This window comes from Lissotriton helveticus, chromosome 3_1 (genome assembly GCF_964261635.1).
Source record: "Lissotriton helveticus chromosome 3_1, aLisHel1.1, whole genome shotgun sequence".
In the NCBI taxonomy this organism is placed as follows: Eukaryota; Metazoa; Chordata; class Amphibia; order Caudata; family Salamandridae; genus Lissotriton; species Lissotriton helveticus.
In genome coordinates, this window is record NC_136061.1 from 315,771,389 (window position 1) to 315,791,344 (window position 19,956).

Sequence of the window (19,956 nt, forward strand, 5' to 3'; positions counted from 1 at the left end):
CCATGGGTGGGATATTCTTTTCTAACACTTTTCTGCCTCTTGGACCTGGGATGAAATGTAGCAGGTGTAATGTGAAGTTGGAATTTGAGTTTCGGTAAAGGGGTCAACAGCTGAGGATTTCAGCTTGAGCCAAAAAAAGAAATTGTATCGCCCAATATCATGCAATACACATCTTGTTTGGGGCTTGTACTAGAATTTTGGTGCTGATGAACTCATTTACCAGCTAACCCAAGGGGTTCTTCATTACCCTTTGTCACACTACTAATGGAAACAACAACCCGCTAGCTGCAAGAATCTGGGAAGCGTCCTATTCCTCAGGGGTAGTGGATGGAGGAATTGTGTAACTACCTAGAGGCAATCGGGTACAGGCTGGCCAAAGAGGGCCACATTACTTAATTACCTTGGGTTAAAAGGACAAAGGGTGACCGGTTCCTACCACTAGAACTGGAGGTAGAGAAGGCTGTTACACTCCGTACCTGTGATGCTATTACACTTTCTTGTCTAGCAAATTACTTTGCGAATGATGGTGAAGCAAAAGCCACAGTTCTAAGCACTGTACCAAGTAAGCATTGATATCACAGGAGTATGTTCCAGCTCTTAGGTCTGTTCCTTTAACATATGACTTGGGACCATTCTTTAGTGAGCTCCTGCCAGTGAAGCAAGCAGTTCATACAACCTAGGTCCTGTAAAGAAAGATCAATCCTTGTGCACACTGTTGAAGATTTGCAATTTAGGAGGGTTGTGTATACTGGTTGTTAAATGAGTGGGATAAAGAGCCAAGGTGAGGTAGATATAAGTGAAAGTCAGTTGATAGTGCTTGGTGTTTCAGGTGAAGAGGCTGTAGTTGCCTGGCCTTGTTCAAGGGATGACGAGAATCAAACAAGAGTTGCAAAAGATTGGTACATTCTGCTAGAGTCTGTAAACTAAGGAAATCAAAAGTGGAGAGTTTGAAAATGGGGGAGTACAGTGCATGATATGCCTGTGCAGCTGAGATCCAAGCTGCCACTTTACTGTGATGAAGATATTGAGGGAAGGATGGTAATATTTTAGTGAATTCAGAGGTTGCCACCTTTTAGTTGAAGTACGGCTTTGTAGGGGATAAATACTGCTAGTTTCCACTCCAACCTGGCCACGGCAGAGCACCCTTGGCTTTTGAAGGGCCCCTAGGTTGGGAACCGTATACCTTTGAATATTTGGGTGTCCAGGTTAACTATTCGGAACAAGACCTAAAGTTAGCAATTTAGATAAACGTGTCACCGCTATACACTGAACGATCCCTGTTTGGCTCTGACTTTCCAATGTTGCTGGGACAGGTAATCATACTTAAGATGATTGTCCTCCCTTAGTTACTGTATTTTTATGGCTCTCCCCCTCAGTTTGCCTTGGGTATTCTGTGATCAACTAAGATCCAAGTACTCGGAACTCATCCAGGGTGCCCAGCGTAGGCACCTCTCAATAGAAAAGGCCATAAACCCATTACAAATGGGCAGCATGGTACCGCCTAACCCAGAGATTTACTACATGGCCACACAGTTGAATTGGTTGGCACACTGACTGGCAGGAGAGACGGATCCGGAGAAGAAAGATATAATAAACCTACTGGGGCATAGTGACCTTTTGAGACTTCTATTCCATAATAACCAACCCACAGCCACTTGCACCAGGGTAGTTCGTAAATCAAACATTGCTGGAGCACCTACTCAAGGGATCTGGGGAGGGGGACCATGAATTCCCACAATCTCCCACTGTGGACAGCACCAGCAATGATGAAGATGTCAAAACGGCACAACTATAGAGGCCTAGGATCCAACTAGGTTGAGCAACCAATACAGGGACGGTAAGCTTATCACGTTTGAGGCCCTCACGGAGAAATACGACCTACTCAGAGGCCAGTTTCTGGCTTATTGGGCTTTGCGGACTGCGATTGCCTTCACATGGGGAGGCAGAACATATGAGCCCAAGAGGGTTGAAGCCCTGACTACTAACACACGGGATGGCCCGTAAGGTGGTGACTTGCATTCACAGTTCACTGGCCCGGCATTCCACACTTCCTTGACTGCATTAAAGGCTAAGTGGGAGCACAAGCTAGGAGAAGATATTGCCGACAAAATAGTGGGGGGAAATTTTGGATAAACTAAGACCATGAATAGGAATCTGCATTTTAAATACACTCAATTAAACTGTACATACATTAGCCATGATCTACCCCAGCTTCTCATCCGACTGCCCCTGGTTCCATTCAACAAAGGAGGACTTTTTTCACAAGGTCTGGGACTGCCCATACATTAAAGCCTACTGGAAGACCCTGTTAGAACTACTGACATAGAGGCTACTGCCCCGACGATAGAGGTGTGCCTACTGGGGAGAATTACTACGCCTTTGAAAACTAAACGCAGATCTAAATTTGTGGATCAGGCTCTGCTTCTAGGGAAACGGTGCATAGCAGTGAACTGGAAGTTAACTATGACCCCTCTTACTTCAAGATGGAGGCTCTCAGACTTGATAAAATGGTCTACTGCAGAAATAAATGTCATGACTCATATATTCCAACTAGGGAGGGGTTCCCCCACCACAGGATGGGGTACACTATTGATTGCCATCGAAGCCAAATCAGTTGAAAGGTCCCCATAGATCATACCGTGTAGCACAGAACACTCCGAAGGGGTTTGGGGGCTCATGAGTGACCCCAAGAAGTTAGATTGCAACATACTCTCCACAAGGACGGGGCGACCATAGTGTCTTGAAGGCCCTATACTCTAATTACAAGCCATACCGTATGAAATATTCTGTTGTGCCCACTGCTGAGGTGCTACGGAACTATGCCAAATTGTAAAGCAGGGCTTTGTAATTTCATGACCGCCTGCATGATTATACTTGTGAGATGTAGACATTTATGATTATGGTTTAATTGTTTATACGTAACTGAGGTTACCAAAAATGACTCAAAATACAACAGTTCAGGGATAGATAACATGTTGGCACCTGTATGGAGGTTGTACTACAAAGTAGATGATAAGAGTATAAACAGAGATTATCAGCTGTATTGCAGAGAAATGGAAACAACGAGCAAAAAAAGGAAGGATTGGGAAAACGTATCTAAAAGCTAAGAAACTGTCCTTGCGCCAACTGGAGCGACAGTGGCGTCGCAGCTACTCCTCTGACTTAAAATCTGATTTTATCACGGCCAGGAAAGAATACATGAAGGCCATTCTTGCCACAAAAGCCGCTTATTTTTCTTCCCGCATTCTTAACTCATCAGACAGACCCAAGGATATTTTCTCAATTCTAAATGAGCTGACTGATTTAGACAGTGTTCGTCCTAGGGTGACTCCAACCCAGACCTTCGGTGATGCACTCAATACTTATTTCATCGATAAAATTGTGGACAACAAAGAGAGTATTCCAAAATCCTCTATTAACACTCCCTCTGTTACTCATACCACTACCAACAAGGTCTCAATAAATAGGTTTCCCACTATGACCCCAGAGCAATTTTTGGAGCTATTGGCAAGAGTTAAATCAGGAGCCCCCTCGGACAAATGCCCCCCTTACATCCTTAAAGAGTGTTTATCCGCCGTTCCGACTCCGGCTTACACTCTGCTGAATGACTCTCTCACTTCTGGCTTAGTACCCCTTGCATTTAAGGAAGCAACAGTCATCCCACTTTTGAAGAAACCAGGGGCCGATCCCACCTGCATGGCAAACTATCGGCCAATTTCCTTGCTCCCTTTCTTGGCTAAAGTAATGGAGGCTCAAGTCGCGAAACACCTGTCCAATTTTTTGGAGGGCTCAAACTGTCTTGATCCCCACCAGGCAGGGTTTTGTCCTGCCCATTCAACAGAGGCAGTGGTAGTCACGGTCCTAGACACGCTCCGAGACTGCGCTGACAGACGTTCTCCCCAGGCCTTGGTGCTGCTGGATTTGTCCGCCGCGTTTGACACGGTCGACCATGGTATATTGATCGACCGTGTCAACCAGGCCGGCATTAGGGGCTTAGCTGCCTGTTGGCTGAAGTCCTTCTCAGAGAACCGATCTCAGGCGGTCTGTCTTGGCGCCCTGGTCGGTACTAAACAGTCCATCACCTGTGGAGTCCCTCAGGGCTCCTCGTTGTCACCTCACCTGTTTAATATTTACATTCTTCCTCTAATCCAGGCCTTAAGAGACAAGCAGGTGATGGTGTTCAACTATGCGGACGACCTGCAACTACTCTTCACTGTAGACAACTCCACCTCCTCCATCTCCCATTTTCAGTCTACCATGAGGTTCATCCAAACCTGGATGAACCAAAATCACCTAAAATTAAACCCTGGAAAAACCGAGCTGGTGCTCACAGGAGACAGTGCGAAATACTGAGGCCCACACTATTGGCCATCAGATATGGGTCAAGCCCCTATCCCTACATCCTCGGCAAAGACACTTGGAGTTACCCTGAACAGTGATCTCTCTTTAAAAACACAAGTGGGTCAAGTGGTCTCCAAGTGTTTTTTCCAGCTCAGGAAAATCCGGAAGGTGCGACGCTTCTTCACCCCAGAGGCCATTATCCAGGTGGTGATCGCCACGGTGCTTTCCCACCTGGACTATGCAAACTCCATATACCTAGGCCTACCCCTATATCTGTTGAAGCGCCTCCAGATGGTCCAGAACCACGCGGCCAGACTTATCACGGCACAACCTAGATGGCATTCAGCCTCCCCACTGCTTAGGAACCTTCACTGGCTCCCTTTAGCCCAACGCTGTTCCTTTAAGACTGGTTGCATGATTTTTAAATCTCTCCCTTGTAAAAGCCCCAAATTTATAGATAATCTCATCATTAGGCATACTGCCTCTCGCAATCTGCGCTCTGCCCAACTAGCCCTCCTCCAAACACCCGCTTTCAAACGCAAGCGCTCTGGAGGCTGCAGATTCGCTGTTCTTGCATCCCGTCTGTGGAACACCTTCCCCTTTGAGATCAGGTCCTGTCCGGACCTCATGTCATTTAGGAAAGCTTTAAAAACATGGCTCTTCAGACAAACATATCACTAATCCCAACTTATTCACGATCTCAGGTTCCGTCTTCTGTTCATCTTAGCGCCAGGAAACCAATCGGTGGCAGTGCGCTTAACAAATATTTTTTAACATAACAAAAACATGGAGTACTTCACACCTGGATTTTGGATAAACACTTTGGTAGTTTCCTGACAAGGTAGGGTTTTTTTGTTAAAGAACATGGACCTGTTAGCTGGAGGGTGTAATGTGCTGTTGAAATTGTGCTCACTCTAAAGTATGCAGCTTTAGATGAAAAGGGAGATTGTGCCCATTGGCATCACGTTAAGTGTGTGTAGTTGCCATGGAACCAGTGCTTAGTTTGAGCCGGTGGTTTTCCGATGCTCAGCACCGGCACTTAATCATCAATACAGGCGATTTGCACAAGCCCCAATTCAGGACACATTCACAGTCCTTTATGAGGGACGGGGAGATCACAGGATATTGAGCCGACCAGAGAATCAAATAAGGGAAATATTAGTCAAGTTTGAAAAGAGGAACTCCTTTCAACGTCACTGGTACTAGCTATTTGTATGTGGCAGAACAGCCACAGACATGGCTAAACCTAATCTCCTACATAAATGTTTTAACCCGCCCTCACTACACCACATGCAAAAATGAGGTGACCCAAAAGCCTCTGCACCTTGCACAATTCAAGACTCTTTCTGTAACAACACAATCCCTTGCACCTTCTCCCCAGGCAGCCTCATCAGCACCTGCTCTGTGTCCAGCAAAATTCCTAAAAAGAAAATCAGAATTGTACCGAGATCCTGTGGCGTAACATAAGTTGGTTAGTAGTTAAGTAGGAACTGTTATTTACCGCGATGGCACTGACATTAGGTGGTACAAGCTGTGGTGGCCTCCTGACGAGGGCCCTGGCACTTATTTTTTCACTGCATCATTGTCTGACAGGTATTGCTCTCTCTGAACTATTTCCTCTCTTGATGCTGGTGTGTTTGAGCCATACTTAGACCAGCCAGTAACTGCAGCCTCTCCCCAACCTCCACTACCACGATTCCTAATTGTTTACCCGCACAGACATTTCTGCCTGAAGTCGCTCCCAATCGGTGGGCCCCATAAGCCGGTCCCGTATTTTCTACACACCCTGCTGTCTCCTAGTCTGAAATTCACTCACCTTCCGCCTTTTCCTCTACCCCCTGCTACTAACTTCCCACACCCCTGCTTTTGCATTTCTCATGGTGCCCGATAATTTTTTTTATCCCACTTCCCAGCCTTATTTATTTTATTTATTTTTACCATTTATAGAGCGCACTGTAACCCTGCAGGCATCCTGGCGCTAAGAAAGCATACGGACCAGAAAACTAGGTGGATAGCTGGATGGGCACCACTGACATAGAGTTAAAGACTCAGGGAACAGACTTTGGGAAAGAGCCAGGTCTTTACTTTCTTACGAAATGGCAGTAAGTTCCGTGTGCTCCTAATTTCCAAGGGAAGGCTGTTCAAAAGGGGGTCAGCCGCCACACTAAAGGCTCTTCTCCCCATGGTTGCTCTCTTTGTCCTTGGTATCCTGACTGAATAGGCAGATGCTGATCGAAGGTTACGAGTGGGTATGTACCATTGAAATTTGGCTTGGATTGGCTTTGGTCCTTGCCCATGGAGTGCATGACCTCAGTGGCGGCTGCTTGCATTGCTTGGTGGTGGGGAGGGGGGAAGAAAACAATCAAAAGGAAAGACATCATTAAAATTATTAAAAGTGTACTTGCCTGCCGCTCCGACGGCCGCCACCTTGCTCCTCTCTCCCAATCCTCGACTCCGGCTGCCACTGTGCAGGTTCCCAGCTGCAAATCCAGGTGCTTCTCTCACTTTGGGAGTACTATTCCCAGCATGAGAGAAGTGCTGGGTTTGGACTGAGTGACCTGCTTTGCCGCTCAGACAGTGCCTGGGAATAGGTCACGTGTCTCCAACCCCCATACAGGCACGCTCGCTCTCTGGACTTCTTTGCAGCATTATATCATCAGCAGACGCAGCAGTCTGGCACGTCTTGCTGTGTGCCACCTGCTACACAATTCCCACCACTGTGCCTGGAGGAGGTGGTGTTGTCCAGCTCCAAACTTTGGCGTGCACGTCATAGCCCCTCCCGCCACACTGGTGCTTTAGCCCTGATTCCACTCCAGCCTGGCATCTCCCTCTTGGCCGTGTCCCTGTCTTCAACTTTCGCAGCCCTCTCCTGCCTAGCTCTAACGCACTTCCTGGTCATTCTAAACCAGGCAAGCCCGTGTGTGGTGATACCACTATGTGCCCCACCTCCCCTACATCCCCTACAGGCCTCTTAATTGCCCCCTAACGTCCCCTTGGTATTGAACATGCACTCTTGCAGTGCCATGCCCATTGATGCCTAATGTTTTGTCCGGGCTCAAAATCCAGGCTTTTAGCAAAGCATCCCCCCCGGTCACGCAGAGTGTGCGCATTGCCTCTCTCATGCAGCGGCGGCTCCTCCATTAAGGTGGAGGAACCTCACCCTACTGCTCTCTCAGCAGGGAAAACATGGAAAATAAAATGATAATAAAGCAGCTTAGAACGGAGTGAGCCGAGCCATCCTAATGGACAGCAGCAGCAGGGAGAAAGAGTGGTGGGCACTCATGTAAGTGCACATGTCGGTTTGGGTGGGCGTCCCAGGACAGCCAAACAAACATGCTCAATTAGATCTCTCTACATGAGGTGTACTGCACATACTGGGTGGAGAACAGACACAGGCTCCCAGGGCCTGACTGAGCCTCAAACTAGACCTCTGAAACCAATCCCGGTGCTTCTCCCATGCTGGGTATTACCAGCATGAGAGCATCGTCTGGATTGGTGTAGGGGCTCTGAGAGCCTGTGCATGGAGTGCCGGGAGTCGAGAGGAGCAGAGGAACAGAATAGTACTGAAGCGGCTGCTTTATTTTGTTCTTTTTTATCTCTCGCGCTGCCACCCCTAATTATATTTTAAAGGAGCCGCCACTTCCTCACTGCCTCTGCTTGATCCATCCTCACAACCCCAGGCTATATCTAAGCTTCCTTAAAGTACCTCAGCTACACATTTATCTTCTGTGACACCTAGAACGCTCCTGAGGCAAAAAGCCGGGAGTGAGAATCCTTTGTACGCTATTTGTTTTTAACATTTATCTGTGTTTGTTAGCTCCTGTTGGAATTTTAAAACTGCATCTGTGTTTGTTAATTCCTGTTGGAATGTTAAAACTGCACATATCCTGATTAGAGGATTTCTGCGGTCCTGCACTTTCGCCGATTTGGGTGCGGAGTTCTTTACACGCTTATTGAGCCTGCTGGTATCCCCTACGTCCACCCTGCTGACGGGTTGCTGGGGGCGGCGGCCTTGCACTCTGCGGCGCTTGGCGTCACTACATAGGGAGTTGGCTATGTCTCCGCGCAGCGGACGCGGGCAGCGGGCGCCACTTTGGCGCGCCGAAGGTGCGCCAAAGGTAAGCCCGTCTGCGCCCGGCCGAGCCTAGAGGCTATTACTCCCTCCCGAGGCCAGTCAGAGACTAACTCACAGGTGAGGATTGGTTCTCCAGTATTAGGGGTGTCTTTCATAGATTCACATGCCTGAATCATTCCTCGTCGTCGGAGTAGGAGTCCCACGGTACATAAAAAAGCAGTTATATGCCATTTGTACATAGCAAATAACAGTTATACTAAACCAGGAAGTAAAGTAGCCCCAGCTACCATGGAAAAAACTTCCACATTAGTGACTATCCAAGTCATTATGTATAGACCAAACTGCAGCCAATCAGACCACAGCTCCCACCAGAATACTCTCCCCAGAGACCCAGGCTGTCAGATTTTTTACCGCACGTCGTGTGATAGGGAGTCTCTCTGAGCTCTGCTCAGTTTTTTCTCTACTTTTGAAAGTTTTCACTTTCCAACATGTCTAAATCAAAGTCCCTGTTCAGGGCCTGTGAATCCTGTGGAAAGGCAAGACTGTTCAAGGAGGATCCGCATACTCTCTGCATCTACTGCTTGTACCCTGATCATCAGGCTAAGGAGTGCAAGATTTGTCGCACCTTTCCTTCAAAGACCCTCAGGGACAAAGAGGGTCGCTTGCTGCTGTGGATACAGCGGATTAAAGATAAGGATGTGCCACTCTCAGAGGTAGGAAGTTTGGCTTCAGGGTCTTCTATGGGATCTAGGAAGAGGATGGCTGAGAGTACTGTGACTACTCCTAAGGCTAAGGTGGCAAGACAGGCTCAGCTCACTGTAGACGCTGGTGAGCCTTCTACATCAAAAATGAAAAAATCCTCTGAGAAATCTGTGAGGCCAACAGAATCAAAAAAGACTGCGTCTTTATTGTCACCTCAGAGGCCTGTAACCAAGGCAGCGACTACTCTGCCGTTTTCCTGTCAGACAGCCACTGCAGTGACTTCTACTGTGACTTTTTCCTCACCAAAACCTTCTATGGTGATGGCCTCAGCGTCCTCTCCGACGTTTGTTCATGTCCAGATTCGTCCCATCTCGTCGACAAAAATAGTCACACCTCTCGTCGACGAGCCTCCGTCGACGAAGCTAGTACCAGCGTCGACGAGCAGCTTGCCGTCGACGGCAGCCTTACAGGCAAAAAAGAAGACCTTACCGTCGTCGACAGCATCGACGACGAAGCTGCCGTCGACGATCCCATCGTCGACGAGGAAAACACCGTCGACGGCCCCGTCGACAAAGAAGATAGTCCCGTCGACGGCCCCGTCGACGAAGAAAGTTGTTCCGTCGACGACGAAGTCCATCTCGTCGACGAAGATTAAACAGCCACAGTCGTCGACGGAGCAATTATCGTCGACGAGTGCATCGTCGAAGTCTAAGCCACAAGAAGCAGTATTACCAGTGGCTCAAGAGAATCCAACTACACCGAAGCTGTCATCTTGCACAGATCTTCAAGTCTGGTCAGCAAGGAGCAAGGTAATACAGCTGCCATCTCCAGCCACCACTGCGGCTCTATTACAAAGGCGTTCATCACAGTCTGCATCTTTGTCGCCACTAAAGATGCCAGACAAGCTCTTGGATTCTGAAGAGGATGAGTCTGGTGAGGAACTATTTCAGGGAGCTAAGAGCCCATCTGATTTGCTTATACTTGTAAAGGATCAGGAGGAAGAGGAGCAAGTGATGCCACCGCCTAGGTTGGAGACTAAACCAACGCCAGGGATGCAAATGCCTATGGAGCTTTTCCAAAATTTGCAGTATATGTTGAGCGATTATTATCGCCGTTTCCCGCCTTCAGAGTCAGGCGAATCACAAATCTCTTCTCCACGGCCTCGAGCTCCAATGACAGAAGACACGGAGCATGCCCGACCATCCACACCGGTGCCCTACCACCAAACGGAGGATGAGAATACTGATGAGGAAACTCATGAAGAGGGGGAATTGGATAAAACGGACTCGTCGGAGTATGAAGATTATCAAGCTGACACACCTGCTCCAGATGAAGAACCAAAGGCTGAGTCACCACCGGTGGATATTGCAAATTTCCATAGGATTATGGACAAAGCAACTAAGAGATTTCTCATTACCATGGAGGCTAAACAGGACGAATGTTTCCTGTACGACTTTAAGAGTTTGTCTCAGAGGCAAAGTTGGTCTATTCCAATTATAGACTTCATTTGGAAAGAAGGTCTAAAGATCATGGCCACACCTAATTCTTTACCTGCGGTTTTACCGCGAGTGGATAAGAAGTACAGGGCACCAACTTCTTCACCTGCTTGCCTGATCGGCCAGGCCAAGACGGAGTCAGTCATTGCGCAAGCAGCTCAAAAGAGAGCAAAGAACCCATCATCTCAGATCTCTACTCCTACGGACAGAGATGGGAGGCGACTCGATACCATTGGGAAAAAGGTATCGACTATTGCAGCGACTACAGTTAGGGCTGCTAATTCGTTGGCAATTCTCGGCAGGTATGATAGGCAGATGTGGTCAGACATATCGCCATACATTCAAAAACTGCCTGAACCGGATCGTACCAAAGCCACAAAAATTCTGCAGGAATGGGAGTGTGCTTCGTCGGAGATCATTGATGTTGCAGTGGACGTGGCAGCTACAGGATTTAGACAGTTGGCAGGAGCTGCTGTCCTTAGAAGAGAGGGATGGTTGAAATCTACATCCTTTAGGCAGGAGGTGCAAGCCAAGGTGCTGAACATGGCTTATGATGGCGAGTACCTATTCGGCTCGCATGTGGATGAGGCTTTGCAGGCCATCAAGAAGGATACAGAAACTGCACGATCGTTGGGTACTCTGCAGTATTGGAAATCTTCCTTTCGTGGTGCTAGAGGAAGAGGTAACTTCACAAATAGAGGAGGATATTACCAACAGCGTTCATATACGAACAACCAAAATGCCCAGAGATACCAGCCATATAAGCAACAGCCTTATGGCCAGAGAAGAAATAATTATTCACAGCCCCGAGGGAAAACAACATATCGGGGCAGAGACAACACTAACAAAAAGTGAGACTCACATCCTGCCACCACTTTGTTCCAGCCAGAAACAAATTGGAGGAAGAATATCCCTACATTGCTCAAAATGGTCAGATATTACCACAGACAAATGGGTCCTGGATGTGGTTTCAAAAGGCCACATATTAGAATTTGTAAAAACCCCTCCAAATTCACCCCCAAAGGGACCGCCCCCAGCACATCTCAAAGAGCTGTTCATCCAAATCAATACAATGATTCGAAAGGGGGCAATCGAGAGAGTACCTCAACATCAGAGAGGAAAAGGTTTTTACTCTCGTTTTTTCTTGATACGCAAAAAATCGGGGGAATGGCGCCCCATCCTCGATTTGCGTGCCCTCAACAAATACATCAAAAAATTAACGTTCAGAATGTTGACACTCCAAGAGATCCTCCAGTTTTTGGCAGAAGGGGACCACATGGCAACACTCGACCTTCAGGATGCTTACTTCCACGTACCCATTTTCCCCAGACACAGGAAGTTCCTACGGTTCAGAGTGGCTGGCAGGGATTTCCAATTCAAGGTGCTTCCCTTTGGACTACGTTCAGCCCCAAGGGTATTCACAAAGATGTTGGCACCTGTAGCGGCCCACTTACGATTACAGGGTATTCAGATATACCCATATCTGGACGATTGCCTTATCAAGGCCAATTCCTACGCCACAACAAGCAGACATGTACAGAAATGCCTTTGCCTGCTTCAAAGCCTGGGTTTCTCAGTGAACTTCGAGAAATCAGATCTGATAACATCACAAAGGAAGTCTTTCCTATGAGCGATGCTGAATTCCAAGCTCGCTCAGGTCTTCATTTCAAGCGAAAGGCAGGAGAAGATTCAAAAGATGGCGACTACACTCCTCAGAAAAGAGTGCATTTCTGTTCGAAAATTCAAATCTTTCCTAGGGATGATCTCATCGTGCATCCCTCTCACTCCAAACTGTCGTCTGAGGATGAGACCCTTACAAGAGGAACTCAGTCACCAATGGGTGCAGGTATCAGGTTCCTTCGAGGATATCATCGCCTTAACACCTCAATTGAAGAATACAATCCTGTGGTGGAGTCAGAAACACAACCTGCAGGTGGGTTGTGCTTTCCTCGCAGAGGTCCCCAGATTCATCGTAACCACGGATGCCTCGCTAGAAGGTTGGGGCGCTCACCTTCAAGGGATGACGATCAGTGGCAAAAGGGACAGACAACAAAAGAAATGGCACATCAATCTATTGGAATTAAGGGCCATTTTCCTCGCCATGAAATCTTTTCAGGCGATACTGGAAGGCTCGACAGTGTTGATTCGAACAGACAACACAACGAGCATGCATTACCTGAACAAGCAGGGGGGCACAAGATCAGCCCGGTTGTCCCAGCAGGCTCAAGAGATCTGGAATTGGGCTCTGAATCACGACATCAACTTGTCAGCGGTGCATGTTCCAGGAGTAGCCAATGTACTGGCAGATTCCCTGAGCAGGTCCAAGAGCAGCACTCACGAGTGGGAACTGCATCAGCCAGCGCTGGATCGGATCTTCCAGAGATGGGGTCTCCCCGATCTGGATCTTTTCGCAACTTTTCGGAACAAGAAATGTACACACTTTGCGAGCTGGATTCCCCACAGAGAATCTTGCAGGGATGCTCTGTCACTGAATTGGGAGCGGATATTTGCCTACGCCTTCCCGCCAATTCCATTAATTCCCAAAGTCATCAAGAAAATGAGGAGTCAACCGTGTCGAATAATTCTGTTTGCTCCACGGTGGCCACGACAATATTGGTTCACACAGCTTCTTCTTCTATCAGAACGCGAACCAGTCCAGCTGCCTCAAATTCCAAATCTTCTGACAATTCAAGAAGGCAGGGTATATCATCCGGACCCTCATTCTCTGAAATTATCGGCTTGGCTCCTCAACACCATGAGTTTGCACACTTGAACATTCCGCAGGACTGTCAAGAAGTCCTAGCCAATGCTAGAGCGCCTTCAACGAACAAAACTTACAAACTTAAATGGAAGCGTTTTTGTGTTTGGTGCCAAACTATGAATTTACATCCCATGAATGCGGAACCGGAAAAGATCTTACCCTTCTTTCTGCAGTTGGCTAAATCAGGTTTGGCGCACTCAACGCTTAAAGTGTTTTTAGCGGCTATATCCCGATACCGTCAGGATGGTACGAATTCTCTATATTCCTCAAGAATTATCCAGCAATTCTTTAAAGGTTTATTTCGTATGTTTCCACCAATACGTCTGCCACCTCCATCCTGGCATTTGAATATAGTACTAGCTCAGCTCATGCGCCATCCCTTTGAGCCAATCCATAAAGTTGATCTCAAGTTCATCACTTGGAAGGTTGCATTACTGCTGGCGTTAACATCAGCCAGAAGGGTGAGTGACATGCAAGCGTTCACGTCTAAGCCACCTTTCTTGCAATTCACGAATGACTCTGTGATACTGCGCACCAACCCGAAGTACATGCCCAAGGTGCCATCGGATTTTCATTAAAATGAGCCAGTGATACTTAAGACATTCTTTCCGAATCCGCAGTCGCCAGCTGAGCGGACTTTACACTCATTAGACATTAGGAGATGTCTTAAGTTTTATCTTTCAAGGACAGCTGCCATCAGGAAGACGGATCAGCTCTTTGTAGCGCATGGCAGACTGAGACAAGGCTGTGCAGTGACAAAACAGACTATCGCTAGGTGGGTCTCATCAACGATAGGGCTCTGCCATCTACAAACAGATAAACCCTTACAGACCTTACCTAGAGCTCATTCTACGAGAGCAGTCTCCTCTTCAACTACTTTGTTTGCTGGTGTGCCTCTCCTGCAGATCTGTAGAGCGGCAACATGGTCCAGCAGGCACACATTCACGAGGCATTACTGTCTGGATTCTTCAAGTGATACCGATGCCTCAGTGGGGAGAGCAGTCCTGCGTAATCTTTTTCAATAAGGTGAGCCTCTGATGATCTCTCCCACCTCCTCTTGCTCTTTTGATGCTTTAATATGTTATTGCATTACATTATGTTCATGCATGAAGACTGTTAGCTTAGCGTCTAAGAGCGATATATTGTATTACTGCTAACTACTCGGATTCAGGCATGTGAATCTATGAAAGACACCCCTAATACTGGAGAAGAACAATAGTTACTTACCTGTAATCTGTGGTTCTCCAGTATTGGTGTCTTTCATAGATTCACATACACCCACCCACCTCCCCTCAGAGTCTCACCCAGACTGTTAGATATATATATATATACTCAGGTGCACTCCGGTGCTACCGAATCTGACAGCCTGGGTCTCTGGGGAGAGTATTCTGGTGGGAGCTGTGGTCTGATTGGCTGCAGTTTGGTCTATACATAATGACTTGGATAGTCACTAATGTGGAAGTTTTTTCCATGGTAGCTGGGGCTACTTTACTTCCTGGTTTAGTATAACTGTTATTTGCTATGTACAAATGGCATATTACTGCTTTTTTATGTACCGTGGGACTCCTACTCCGACAACGGGGAATGATTCAGGCATGTGAATCTATGAAAGACACCAATACTGGAGAACCACAGATTACAGGTAAGTAACTATTGTTCTTACTCGTCCAGGGAATTACGAAATATACTGAAATCAGCCTCCTCTTCACACGGTGCTATGCTGACCTATCCATCTAAATTCCCCGACCTCTTGCAAGGTCCGGTTGCATGTAGAAACTGCTCTTTTCAAGGGAACAAACTCATCAGTCATATCCCAGTAACCTACTCACATAGGGCCCCACCATTGGAGGGCCGGTCCTATATTCTCTGTAATGTCCGGTCTTTAGCAAAACACCCATTTGAAATCTGGGACCTGATCCACTCCCATGCCCCGGAGTTTTGTTTCCTGACGGAAACTTGGCTAAACACTGCAAACTTCCCAATGATCGCTGTGGCTATCCCTGAAAATTATGGGTTCATCCAGGTGGATAGGGTGGGGAAAATTGGTGGGGGTATTGCCATAGCCTTTAAAAAGCATCTTAAAGTCTCATGGATAGAAACGATCTCTGATGAGCACTTGGAGTTGGGTCTCTTTAAAATCACTTTTTCACCTACAGACAGTTGGACAGGGGCCTTAGTTTATCGCCCACCTGGTCCAAAAGCCGAATTTGCAGATAGGCTTGTGGACTTAATAGCCACCTACGCTTTGGCTTCTAGTAAATTCCTAGTACTGGGTGACTAACTTTCATGGCGAATCACTGGCATCCCCTGATGGGAACAAGCTTCTTACCGATATGGAGCACTTGGGGCTCTCCCAAAGAATCTTGGGACCCACCCATAATGGGGGGAATACTCTCGACTTATTGTTCACAAACTTTGATCCACTTGTTTACGATGCCCCATGGCCCCTCACATGGTCAGACCACTCTATGATTAAATTCACGAGGCCGCACCTCCCACCTCCCGGTATAACACAACTCGGTGGCAGGGATTACCTGACTCAACGCCCTTGGAATAAGCTTACTCCCCAGGTTTTTGAGGCAGTGTTTGTGGTACCCCCTTTGAATGAGGCGGGGGGCGCTTCCAATGCCTTGTCACACAATTATTCCAACTAAAAAGAGGTCCAGAGCACCCATGAATCGGCGTTCTGCCCAGTGGTATACAACTGAACTTAGTCAAGAAAAATCCTCTTGCAAAAGATTGGAGAGACTCTGGCGAGAAAACAAATCTCCCCAGGCAAAAATTATTTTTAAATCCTCCCCGACAGCCTACCATCACAATCTTAAGACCGCAAGATGTGTGTTTATTGCAAATCAAATTAAGAGTGCCACAAATACAGCTAAAGCACTATTTGACATCGTGAAAGACTTTGTGTCTCCAGCCGCATGTAAGCAAGCGTCCACCGAGTCCCAGGATCTTTGTAGTTCATTGGCGAGGTTCTTTCAGGAGAAAATTGAAATTATTTATTCAAAATTTTCAGACGTGGGACCTGTCAGGTGGCTTATGCACACGGTCTGATTGCGCACTAGAACAGTTTAGACCAATCACGCTAGCAGAAACGCAGAAAGCACTGGAATCCGCTAAGTCGGGCTCACCGGCAGATCCATGCCCCCCAAAAATCATTACAAAAAGGGGGTGGTGATGGACAGAGTATCTGAGTTAATCAGAACACTCCTACCCAGTCAACAGATCAGGGCTTGATCCATCACCGTTTTTTTAGCTCACTGCACCATCCCAGTTCAGAACCTGGCTATATGCAAATTAGTCTGTCCCTGGCCCAGTGCATCATGGGAACAGGGCAGTGAGCTAAAAAAACGGTGATGGATCAAGCCCTGATCTTTTGACTGGGTAGGAGTGTTCTGCTTAATTCAGATACTCTGTCCATCACCACCCCCCTTTTTGAACCCCAAAAATCATGGCACTCTTGTCCCAGACTCTGGCTCCTACTATTCAGAAATTGCTCAACCTCTCAATTACAGAGGGCGTAATTCCGGCTCCTTGGAAGGAAGCGTTTGTCCATCCTATTTTAAAAAAACCTGAGGCTAATCCCCAAGAGTTGGGAAATTACCGCCCGATTTCGCTGCTCCCCCTACTGTGTAAAATGCTTGAAAGCATGATCAATCAGCAGTTGAACAGCTACCTTGAAGTAAACGGTATTCTGGATGCCTCGCAGTCAGGCTTCCGGAAGGGTTTCAGTACGGAAACGGCGCTGTTAGCAGTTACTGACTCCCTGCGGATGTCGGTGGATGCTGGGGGATCGGCAATCTTGACCCTTCTTGACCTCTCCGCAGCTTTTGATACCATTTCACATAGCTGGCGGAGAGGTTAGGAGCTATTGGGATCGGTGGGTTGGCCCTCAAATGGCTTCAAAATTTCCTGATGGATAGTGTAGTAATTGAGTCCACGCTTGTAGGTAGTTCTCAATTAGATTTATTGAGCAGTTAGATTATGACAAGTACAAGCTCAATAGGAGACCCCACCAGGAGCTTCTTTCTAGGTGCTCAGCCCATCCAACTGTCACTATCTAGGCAGAGTACCAACATTCTGACTGCTGCACTTATGAACATTCTAAAGATGGTAGAAAGGCATCACATTGGGAATAACAGGATATTACAGATAGGTCCCAAACAGTCATCATGGGCCCCTATCGGGCAGTCAAAACTCCATTGGATAAGGGCGTCCCCCAGGGCTCCTGCCTTAGCCCTACCCTTTTTAACATCTATATGACACCTCTGGCTAGGGTAGTGGAGGCCCTGGGGTTCGAAACCATTTCGTACGCCGATGATACCCAGCTGCTGTTCAATATCGGCCCTGACCAGGAGGCGGATAGACTCCGTTTTTCCACAGGTATCATGGAAATCTGTAACTGGATGACTAACAACTTTCTCCAGCTGAACCCAGGGAAGACGGAAGTCATGCTGCTGGGAAAGGCCTCGGCTGCCTGGTCCAAGGAGTGGTGGCCTACACAACTAGGGGACCTGCCCACACCCAAAGAGTGTGTGAATAACTTGGGGATCAAGATCAACCACTCTCTCTCCATGCAGAATCATGTAGCGGCCATTTCGGGATCCTGTTACTATAGGTTAAGACTCCTGAGAAAGATTTTTCCTTTTATCCCGTTAGAGCATCGAAGAACCTTGACCCAAGCGATGGTCATTAGCCGGCTATATTATGACAACGCACTTTTAGCAGAAGCCGGAACAAAGTTCCTGAAAAAGCTGCAGGTGATCCAGAATACGGCAGCTAGGCTGGTGTTGAACATGCCAGCTAGATCCCCCTCTCTGCCTTTGTTGAAGAAATTGCACTGGTTGCCGATAAAGCAAAGATCGTTCTTCAAGGTCTGCTGCCTAACGTTTAGAGCCCTGCAGGGTCTTGGCCCCAAATACTTGCAGAACAAGCTGGTAAAATATATCCCTAGTCGGCCGTTGAGATCAAGCTCGCAAATACTACTGCGGGTCCCCCGAATCAAACTTCATAGATCAGGAGGCAGAGCTTTCTCTTACCTCGCCCCCAAATATTGGAACAGCCTGCCTGTCTCTTTGCATGAGATTCCATCTTATCAAAGCTTCAGGAAACACCTATAGGCTTTCCTATACTAGGGGTCTCTTTTTCCCTTCTTCTATTCCCTCTCCTTCTTTTTCTCTTTTAGGGTGCGTTCTGAGTAAGCGCCGAGATGCCTCACGGTGATTCGAGCGCTATAAAAGAAGGCATAACATAACATAACACATAACAAACCCACTAACCCAGTACTCCAACTACCCCACTTCTGGCTTAAAAACTAACCCTCAACTAACCTGACAGACAACTGCCTCTTTGCCCATAGCTTAGTAATCAGCCAAAGAGTCTGAACTCCTGAATCCCCTTACCCTGAAAACCCCTCTTGCCTTACCTGTCCCACTCGCCAACTCTAATCTATCCGGGTCCCTTCCCTCAGTGGCCAGTGCCTCATGCTTGAACAAATCCGAGGGGAGACAGGAGAATTGGCTTTGCTTCCACAGACAAACCATCGGCCTGTCTTAAAAATGTTTTACCTTTCTTTCTGAAATAAAGTGTATTTTTACAAAATAAAATCTGCAAGTAGGTTCTCTTTTGGTTTCTTTTCCCCCACAGGTCATTGCGCAGGTGTTATTCAATAAAAACCTCCTTCAGATCAGCTGTGCTGACTAGGTCTACGTGTGACACTTCTTCGGTGATCTTTTTCTAGAAATGTGTTTCTTTCACATATTTAAGATAAATGTTATCTTAAAAATATCTTAATTGAGAAGCTACGATTTTCAGGGGGGGACAGCAGTATTGGTTAGTTTTTCTAATTACAGATTAGTTTTAGCAAATAGCAAATACTCATTTATTGTATCAATTACTGATTGATAATCTTGTCTTTGAAACAAGCTTATCCATAAATGAAACAATTTAAAGTTTTCATGGAAATGCAGTACCACAAGCTGTTCCTAGGTGTCTCTATGAAGACCACCACAAGCTCCCAGTGTGGCTCCAGCTGCACTAGCGCCTCATGTGGTACGCTGCTGTTACTGCCTCTGGCTCACAGCCCTCCTGTGCACTAATATCCCAAGTCTCTCTTACAAAACCCTCAACCCTTTGCGGCAGCCCAGCAGGTGAGATTTCAAGATGTGCCGTCATCCACGTCAACACTCACATTAGGTTGGAAAGTCGTGATTTTTTAAAACCCTATGATAATTTTACCTTTCACAGCATATGTGTTTAAAGTACACTGGACTTTGCTAAAGATTTGTTTTCAGCCATTTCCAGATTACTCAATTTTGTGAGGGTGTTTTTCACATTAACTGTTTTGTGATACAACGATTGACTGCTGTGCGCAGGCCCGGCTATTTGGCGGTGCGACCGATGCCACCGCACCGGGCGCTGACTTGGTGGGGGCGCCATGTGCCATGTTCCTTGTCCCAGCAATTTTCAAGCATCAATAAAAATGTCTCGACGGCGATTAAAGTTCTTCCTCTAAAGAGACTGGTGCTTTGTCTGGTAGAGGATGTTTTGACTTATCATAGTGCAGAAGGTTAATATGC